At 45.3% G+C, this 9,308-nt stretch overlaps 1 protein-coding gene across 1 annotated transcript in view; it reads left to right on the plus strand.

Moving 5' to 3' along the window:
- Positions 1 to 9,308, plus strand: part of CHEK2 (checkpoint kinase 2) — a 116,244-nt gene that overhangs the window by 100,801 nt on the left and 6,135 nt on the right. The gene's annotated exons all lie outside the window — the stretch shown is intronic.

Consider the following 9,308-nt stretch of genomic DNA (forward strand, 5'->3'; position numbering starts at 1 on the left):
TTGTGACGGGGTAAGCGTGGGGAAGTCAATGCCCTGCAGAAAAGCCAATAGCTCCTGTTGGGAGTACCTAGCCGTGGAGCAGTACAGGTTGGAGTAGAAGGACCTGAACTCCTCAGCCACCAGACCCGGGTCTGTTATCCTGGTCCCAGAGGCTGATTGGAGGGAGACTATTACTGGGGGCTTATGTTCTAGGTGTGCCATGTATGCGAGAAGCTTGCCTGCTCGCTCACCATGCTCAAAAATACGTTGCTTATTGAAGAAAATGCCTTGTTTGGCTTTCTCAACGTGTAGTTGCTCAGTTAGCCTGGATTGCGCACGCACAAGGGTGGCATTGGCGGCTGTTGGGTCACTTTGAAAGGTTTGCTCAAGCGTGTGTAGATGGTCCTCTGACTGGCGGAGCAGTACTTTGGAGGTGGCCTTATGTCTATTAATGTGTGTGGAGAGTATCATGCGAGCATGTAGTTTAAATGCGTCCCAGACGTTTCCAGCCGAAGCTGAGCCGTCGTCGGTGCGGAAAAAGTGCTCCCATTCAGATTGGATAATATCTAGGTTGGATAAGATGGATAGCCAGAATGGGTTACGCCTCCATATATGTTCTGATAGGGGGAGGGGAAGCATAGGGTGATCCAGTATGGAGAATGGTCGGAGAACACGCTGGTGTCAAAGCCCGCGTCGAGGAGATGTGGCAGGAGGGGAGGGGTAAGGAGAATAAGGTCAATTCGAGACATGGCGAGGCGGGAGGGGGTGAAGCAGGAATAACGTGGAGTCAACGGGTATTTGTGTCGCCATGTGTCGGTGAGGGCAAATTCCATGAGGAACTTCCCAAATCTGGTGATGCCAGGGGGAGGAGTAGTGAGTGCAACAGAGACAGTCTGTCTAGACTCGGGTCTATAACCATGTTAAAGTCTCCGGCCCATATGGCAGGCACAGAAGGTTGTTGGGCCATGAAGGCTATCCCACCGCTGCAGCAGGGTAAATTGAAATGGGGGAGGTATGTAGAAGGCTAGGGGAAGGATCTCCATACCATACACAGTAGCGTGTAAAAATAAGGTGCGGCCCTGAGGATCCGACTGCAATGAATGGAGCTGAAACTGGGTCGATTTGTATGAGGATCGCAACCCCTCGAGAGTTGGTAGTATGAGGGGCTTGATACAACCAGCCCACCCATGGTTTTTTAAGGCTCATTTGTTTTTGACCCGCAAGATGGGTATCTGCCTTGTGAGACTTAAGGTGCGATAGGATTGCCACCCGCTTAGCTTTGTCGCCAAGTCCCCGGACATTCCAGGCTACAATCTTAAGGGAGGCCATGAGGTGAGAGGAAAAGTGGAGGTGAGCAGTCGGGTCCCCAGGGAGCGCCCTGTAACATAAAACATCAGCACGTAAGTAAAACATTGCATGAAGAAAAAGGCATATGTAGACCGTGGTACAAATTGGAAAAATAAAAGAAAAAAACAGGAGTCCATGAAGTACGTCAAGGCAATGTCAAAAATAAAAAAAAAGTAAAATTGCAAAAAACAACAAAAAGTAAACGTTCTGCAAACACTCTGGACCAGCAGGGCAGAATGAACACACACCTGCCTACTACCATGGTAGGGGCAGGGGCTGGCCAGGGAAACAGCATTGGAGTTTTTGTGTGCAGGGGTGGCATATACGCCAAGTTCCTGGGGTGACCAGTGGGGTCCGTGGGGCGAACAAACTGGAAAGCGCACAACGGTGCAAATATACATCTAGTATAGGGGAGTGAGCGTGCAGGTGAGCCGCTCGAGACTTACAGTTAAAACAAGGTAGCGGGGGGTTTGCTGTATGCTCCATAGGCTAAGAGAGGATGGGAGCATGAGCGTAGGCCCAAGGAGATGAGGGGAAGGAGAGACATGGAGAGGATATTACAAGCGAGAAACTGTCAACTCACGGTTACAGAGGGGTGTGAGGAGAGAGTATACCCGAAGGCCTTCCAGAGACACGCGGGGTGCGATGGCAGCGTGTAGTAGATGGGAGCCTATGAGCAGGCCGGGCCAGCCGCGCCACGCTGCTCCAGCCAGGAGATAATGGTCTGCGGATCCTCAAAGAACTGTGCTTTGCTGTCGCTCACCACCCGAAGCCTTGCAGGGAAGAGCATCGCATAGGGTAAGCGTTGAATCCGTAGCTGCCGTTTGGCCTCGGTGAATCTCGCTCTCTTCTTTTGAACTTCAGCTGAGAAGTCCGGGTAGACCGCCACTGTTACGTTGCCGAGGGGGATGTTGCCGCGCTCCCGAGTGAGTCGGAGAATGGTGTCCCGGTCTCGATAATTCAAGAACGTGGCAATGAAAGTGCGCGGTGGGGCGCCATTAGGAGGGGGCTCCGCTGACAGGCGGTGAGCGTGCTCCACCACGAATGTTGTGGAGAATGCCTCTCTGCCTAACGTATTGATGAGCAGGTTCTCAAAGTATGTTGGGGGGTCTGTACCCTCGGATCTTTCAGGGAGCCCCACGAAGCGCAAGTTACATCTGCGGAGGCGGTTCTCCATGTCATCCTGCTTGGAGAGAACCGCGTTGAGTTAGTATTGGAGTTGTTCTGTGGTAACTTGGAGGGGGTGGATGCCATCCTCCACGTGGCTGACACGGCGCTCGGTCTCAGATACACGCTCCCGGAGCTTGTGAATGTCCTGTCTGATCAGGGAGATGTCCACCTTCACCTCCTCGATCCTGGAGGTGAGGGTGGATTGGCACACGGCGATGGCTTCTAACACCCTAGCAGTGTCTCCGGAGGCCTGCTCCTCCTCCCCCTGGAGCGGAGGGGCGCCATCTCCGTCTCCAGGCTCCCGTTCTTCATTGCGGTATTTGCCGAGTTTAGCGATGGCACTCGCTTTTTTCGGTGGGGACATATTGCTGGTGGGTCAGGCAGGCAGTCTGTGGTGTTCTAGCGGCTGTAAGCGGGGAAAATAGCCCCCAGGATCGGGTAGTAGGATATAGCTCGAGCGGAGCTCTCACTCTGCACGTCCTATTCCATGCGGCTCCAGACCACGCCCCAACTTGTGTCTTTTTTCAACCTCACCTACTATGTAACTATATAAGAGATGACATCACTAAGGAAGCTAGGGAGGAGGTGGAATCTTTATGGGTAGAGCTCCAAAGGGATGAAGCTAAGGGGAAAATAATACTAGGAGTATGCTATAGGCCCCCTAACCTGAGGGAGGAGGTGAACCTCCTATCACAATTTGGATTAGCGGCAAGGATGGGAAGTGTTATCATAATGGGGGTTTTTAATTATCCAGACATAGACCGGGCGGAGGGAACCATGCATTCGTCTAAGACTCGCCAGTTCCTAAATGTCTTGCAGGACAATTTCATGGGTCAGATGGTAGACGCACCAACTAGAAATAAAGCGTTGCTAGATCTACTGATTACCAACAATACAGACCTGATGACGGATGTGGAAATACGGGGCAATTTAGGAAACTGCAATCACAGGTCAATTGGCTTCAGTATAAATCACACAAATAGGAAATATAAGGGGAATCGAAAGACACTGAATTTCAAAAAAGTCAACTTCCCTAAACTACCAACCTTGCTAGAAGATATAAATTGGGATACAATCTTAGGAACAAAGAGCAGAGATGGGTTCACTTTAAGAGCATATTAAATAAGGGCATTAGCCAGTGCATCCCACTGGGTAATAAATTTAAAAGAGAGAACAAAAGTCCTGGATGGCTTAACTCCAATGTAAAAATGCATATAAAAGCAAAGGAGAAGGCCTTCAAAAAATACATGGTTGAGGGATCATCATCAGCATTCAGACTTTATAAAGAATGCAACCAGAAATGTAATGGTGCAATTAGGGTGGCTAAGATAGAACATGAAAGACATAGAGGAGGAGAGCAACAAAAAACTCCCAAGAAATTCTTTAAGCCCTTGCTGACCAGCGCACGACGATATACATCGGCACAATGGCATGGCTGGACAAATGGGCGTACAGGTACATGCCCCTTTAAATCGCAGCATAGTGGGGGGGGGGCGCCGCATACTCGATGTCCGCCTGGGGCCCGCGATCGTGTCACGGAGCGGCAGAACGGGGAGATGCCTATGTAAACAAGGCATTTCCCTGTTCTGCCTAGCAACATGACAGAGATCTACTGCTCCCTGTCATCGGGTCCAGTGATCTCTGTCATGTTCTAGTGAGACAATCCCCCCTACAGTTAGAATCACTCCCTAGGACACACTTAACCCCTTGATCGCTCCATAGTGTTTAACCCCTTCCCTGCCAGTGTCATTTACACAGTAATAACTGCATTTTTTAGCACTGATCGCTGTATAAATGACAATGGTCCCAAAATAGTGTCAAAAGTGTCCGATGTGTCCGCCATAATGTCTCAGTCACGATAAAAATCGCAGATCGCCGCCATTACTAATAAAAAAATAAATAATAATATAAATGCCATAAATCTATCACCTATTCAGTAGACGCTATAACTTTTGCGCAAACCAATCAATATACGCTTATTGCGAAGAATCAATATCGGCCTAAACTGAGAAAGAAATTTGTTTTTTTTATATATATTTTGGGGATATTTATTATAGCAAAAAAGTTAAAAAAATGCTTTTTTAAAAAAAAAATTTTTAGTTTAGAGCGCAAAAAATAAAAACCGCAGAGGTGATCAAATACTACCAAAAGAAAGCTCTATTTGTGGGAAAAAAAGGACGTCAATTTTGTTTGGGTGCAACGTCGCACGACTGCGCAATTGTCAGTTAAAGCGACGCAGTGCCGTATCGCAAAAAGTGCTCAGGTCAGGAAGGGGGTAAATCCTTTCGGGGCTGAAGTGGTTAAGTATGTAAACAGTAAAAAAGGAGGACAGACCATATTGGTATTGAATTTATTCTTCTCCTCAGTCTTCACAAGGGAATCGGGGGGGCTTTAGTAACCAAAACTGCAGTGCTTATCCTCATGACATATCACAGGATGCACCCTCATGGCTAACAGAGGACAGAATTAGAACTAGACCTGGGAAAATTAGCATTAATAAATCACCGGGATCGGATGGCTTGCACCCGAGGGTACTTGGGGAACTCAGTCTAGTAATTGCCAGACCATTGTTCCTAATTTTTACTGACAGGTCTACTGACTGGAATGGTGCCAGCGGATTAGAGAAAAGCCAATGTAGCACCAGTATTTATTTAAAAATGGCCCAAAATACATCCCTGGGAAATACAGACCAGTTGGCCTAACATCAATAGTATGCAAGCTCTTGGAGGGGATGATGAGGGGCTATTTACAAGATTTTAGTAATCAAAACGGTATCATTAGCAGTAATCAGCATGGATTCATGAAGAATCGTTCTTGCCAAACCAATCTATTAACATTCTATGAGGAAGTGAGTTGCCATCTAGATAAAGGAAGGCCCATAGTTGTAGGTGTATCTGGATTTTGCAAAAGCATTTGACACAGTTCCCCATAAACGTTTACTGTACAAAATAAGGTCCGTTGGCATGGACCATAGGGGGAGCACATGGATTTAAAACTGGCTACAAGGGCGAGTTCAGAGGGTGGTGTTAAATGGGGATTACTCAGAATGGTCAGGGGTGGGTAGTGGGGTCCCCCAGGGTTCTGTGCTGGGACCAATCCTATTTAATTTATTCATAAACGACCTGGAGGATGGGGTAAACATTTCAATCTCTGTATTTGCGGATGATACTAAGCTAATCAGGGCAATAACTTCTCCGCAGGATGTGGAAACCTTGCAAGAAGATCTGAACAAATTAATGAGGTGGGCAACTACATGGCAAAAGAGATTTAATGTAGAAAAATGTAAAATAATGCATTTGGGTGGCAAAAACATAAAGGCAATCTATATACTGGGGGGAGAACCTCTGGGGCAATCTATGATGGAAAAGGACCTGGGGGTCCTAGTAGATTATAGGCTCAGAAATGGCATGCACTGCCAAGCTGCTGCTAACAAAGCAAACAGAATATTGGTTTGCATTAAAAAAAGGAAAAAAGCGATAATTCTCCCGCTCTTCAAGACTCTGGTCCAGCCGCACCTAGAGTATGCTGTCCAGCTCTGGGCACCAGTCCTCAGGAAGGATGTACTGGAAATGGAGCAAGTACAAAGAAGGGCAACAAAGCTAATAAAGGGTCTGGAGGATATAAGTTATGAAGAAAGGTTGCGAGAACTGAACTTGTTCTCTCTGGAGAAAGAGACGTTTGAGAGGGGATATGATTTCAATTTACAAATACCGTACTGGTGACCCCAAAATAGGGATAAAACTTTTTTTGCAGAAGGGAGTTTAACAAGACGTGTGGCCACTCATTAAAATTAGAAGAAAAGAGGTTTAACCATAAACTACGTAGAGGGTTCTTTACCACTTCCTCTGGTGGTGGTCTCAGCGGGGGGCATCGATAGATTCGAAAAACTATTAGATAAGCACCTGAACGACCACAACACACAGGGATATACAATGTAATACTGACATATAATCACACACATAGGTTGGACTTATGTCTTTTTTCAACCTCACCTACTATGTAACCTCCCCGAACCCACTGGCTCCTTTCTTGATTTGGACTGCTTATTTACTCTTTGTTTTGTATAATTCTGAAAGACATTAATCTAGAAGACTGAAAAATGATTGTTTTATATGCTTGCTCATTTCTTGTTAATGTTCACGCATTTCCTCAGAAGTTATGGCTGCTGCGTGGGTATTCTTGTTTTTTCTTCTTATAATAATAAAAAAAGAATTGAACAAGAAAACGGATATTTAAATGTCTCGCATCCTATCAAAAATAAGTTTATGCTTTAAAATGAAAACATGCAAATGATTTCTTTATGAACTGCTTGTTTACAGTACAGAAGCAGCCACATATTACTGACCATATTTTTCTTTTTGATAAATTTCTGTGTAACTTAACATACTTTAGAAAACACAATGCAATTAAAGCGTTCAGCTGTTAAATCTCAAGGGCAACAGTTACATGGTCAAACAGCCTTCAAAGTATAGCTAAAAATAAAACTTTTTTTTTTTTAAATTTTGGATAGAAAGAGGGGGATTAGAACCCTGTCCATTTTTATTACTGTCAGTGCCCCTGTTAAGGAGATCCACCCTCTCTAACTGTTTTGTTTACCATTTTTATTAATAGTGAACATAAAAGAAAATTCCAAATTTTGGGTTCTTCCCAGAAAAGTAATTGAGGGGGAATCTTCCAATGGGGACACTAGTTCTGGTGACCTGGGGGCCTCAAGGGAATCTCTTAATTTGCAGGGATTTACTCTTACAGCCTGTTTAGGTATGGGACAGAAAGTGACGGTAAATCTCCCCAATGGGACACAGATGGTGGAAAAAAAAAAGTCTGATGGATTTTAACCCTCCCTTGCTCTATCCAAAATAAAAATAAAAATTTTTGCCTATAGCTCTACTTTAACCCTTCCTGCTTTAGCATTGTGAGTACACATGTGAGCAATCCATTACTCTGCACCCAGTATAGTGGAAGTGCAAGAGCAGCGGACCAGGGGACCCAACTCTCTATGAGCCCTCCCAGGCCTGTCAGATTTGGTTATCCTTATGCTCTTAAAAGCTAGGAATGTGACTCCAATAATCACACCTGTAAGGCATATTTCTCTTGGTGCTGGTCAAGTGAATTCTATTAAAGGAAGTTCTTCATGAGACTCATCCTGTCCTTTCTCTACTCTGGAAAGACATCCATACCACACCTTAACTTTGACATCTTAAGGAGGGTGCACAGACACCACAAATCTTGGCCTTAACGGTTCTTTTTCAGAACACTTGCATCTCACTTCTTAGTGATAGCCTTCCTACTAAGTGTCGCCAGGACAGAAACCACATTTTGCACCTATTAGGCGCCTTTCACACGGACGGCTGTTCTGCCGCAGGTAAAAGCATATAATATGTTCTGTGAAATTCAAGACTCCAGGCACTGCGATCAGCTACATTAGTACAGTTAGATTACCTGCGTTTAGCTGCGTTTATGTGCGGCTGCGTTTGGAACATTCTTGACATTTCTGATGTGCTTCCTGTTGCTTTTCTTTCCTTCTTGCCGCTGCTATCCGCAGGAGAAATAGTACACTGCGATTACCTGCAGTTATGTGCAGATAGCTGCTCTAAATCGCTCCAGGACGCAGTCAATTCTATTTTTTTCTATCCACACAGAACCGCATGTAACTAAATCGCAGCTAAATGCAGTGTGTGAATGGGGCCATAGGAAAGCATTGTGTGCTTTTAGCTGCGATAGAAAACTAGAAAATTTGCAGCTAAAAGCACCATTCTATCCGTCCGTGTGAAAGGGGCCTTAGGAATATTCTTCCGTCGACCCTCACAAGGTTTCCTTTGTTGTTGCCATCACTTTAGTGAGATGAGCCACTGAGTTGGCAGCCTTAACTTGTAAAGACCCCTTTCTTTGTTACACAAAGATAAGATTGTTTTGAGGCTCAAGGCCTCGTGTTTTTTTCCTTTCACCTTAAAGCGGGGTTCCACTCAAATTTTTAACTTAATCTTGCCCCCTTCAGTTAATTGCATAGATGTTCAAATGCCGCACAAAAATTTTTTTTATCGCTGTAATTACCCTTATATTGTACTTTATTGTGGCACTTCCTGTCTCTCCTCCCATGGGAGTAGGCGTGTTTATTGCCTTTCCCCGGCGCCGCACTGTCTCCTGGGAGCTTAGTGTCAGGCTTCCCAAGATTCAGTGCGGGAACAATGATCATGCTTGTGAACAAGCTGTGAATGAACAGCATTCACCGCATCCAGGAAATCAATGCTTGTGGGCTTCACATGCCCACAAGCAAGATGGAAACAGCCAGCATCACATTTTTTAAGTTATTCTTCAGTACGAAAACAGACAGAGGCGGAAATATTACACCCAAACTGTGAGTATTATTTTGGGATTAGCAAAGTGTCTCAATGACCTACAAAAAAAAAAAAAAAAAAGATTGGTCGCCGGACTCCTGCTTTAACCAGGACATTGTTCTGCCTTCCTTATGCCCTGCTCCTAAACATCCTAAGGGGGTTTATTTCTATTGTCCTCATGTGGTATGCACTGTTGGGGTTTATCCTTCATCTACTGTTTCCTTTCAATAGTCTGATTCCTTGTTCGTCATTCCTGAAGGTCCCCATAGAGGACAACCTACTTCAAGTTCCACTATCACCAGTTGGATTTGACAGCTCATCATTCAAGCCTATGACCTGAAGGGCGAGGTTACACCTTTCCCTGTCAAAGTACAGCAGATCAGTTAGTACTTTGTGGGGCTTTCAGCATCAGGCATCTGTTTCTTAGAAATGCAAGGCTACCACCTGGATTTCTGTTCACACTTATGTTTATGTTTA

The sequence above is a fragment of the Aquarana catesbeiana genome, linkage group LG01 (genome assembly GCF_042186555.1).
Source record: "Aquarana catesbeiana isolate 2022-GZ linkage group LG01, ASM4218655v1, whole genome shotgun sequence".
NCBI lineage: Eukaryota > Metazoa > Chordata > Amphibia > Anura > Ranidae > Aquarana > Aquarana catesbeiana.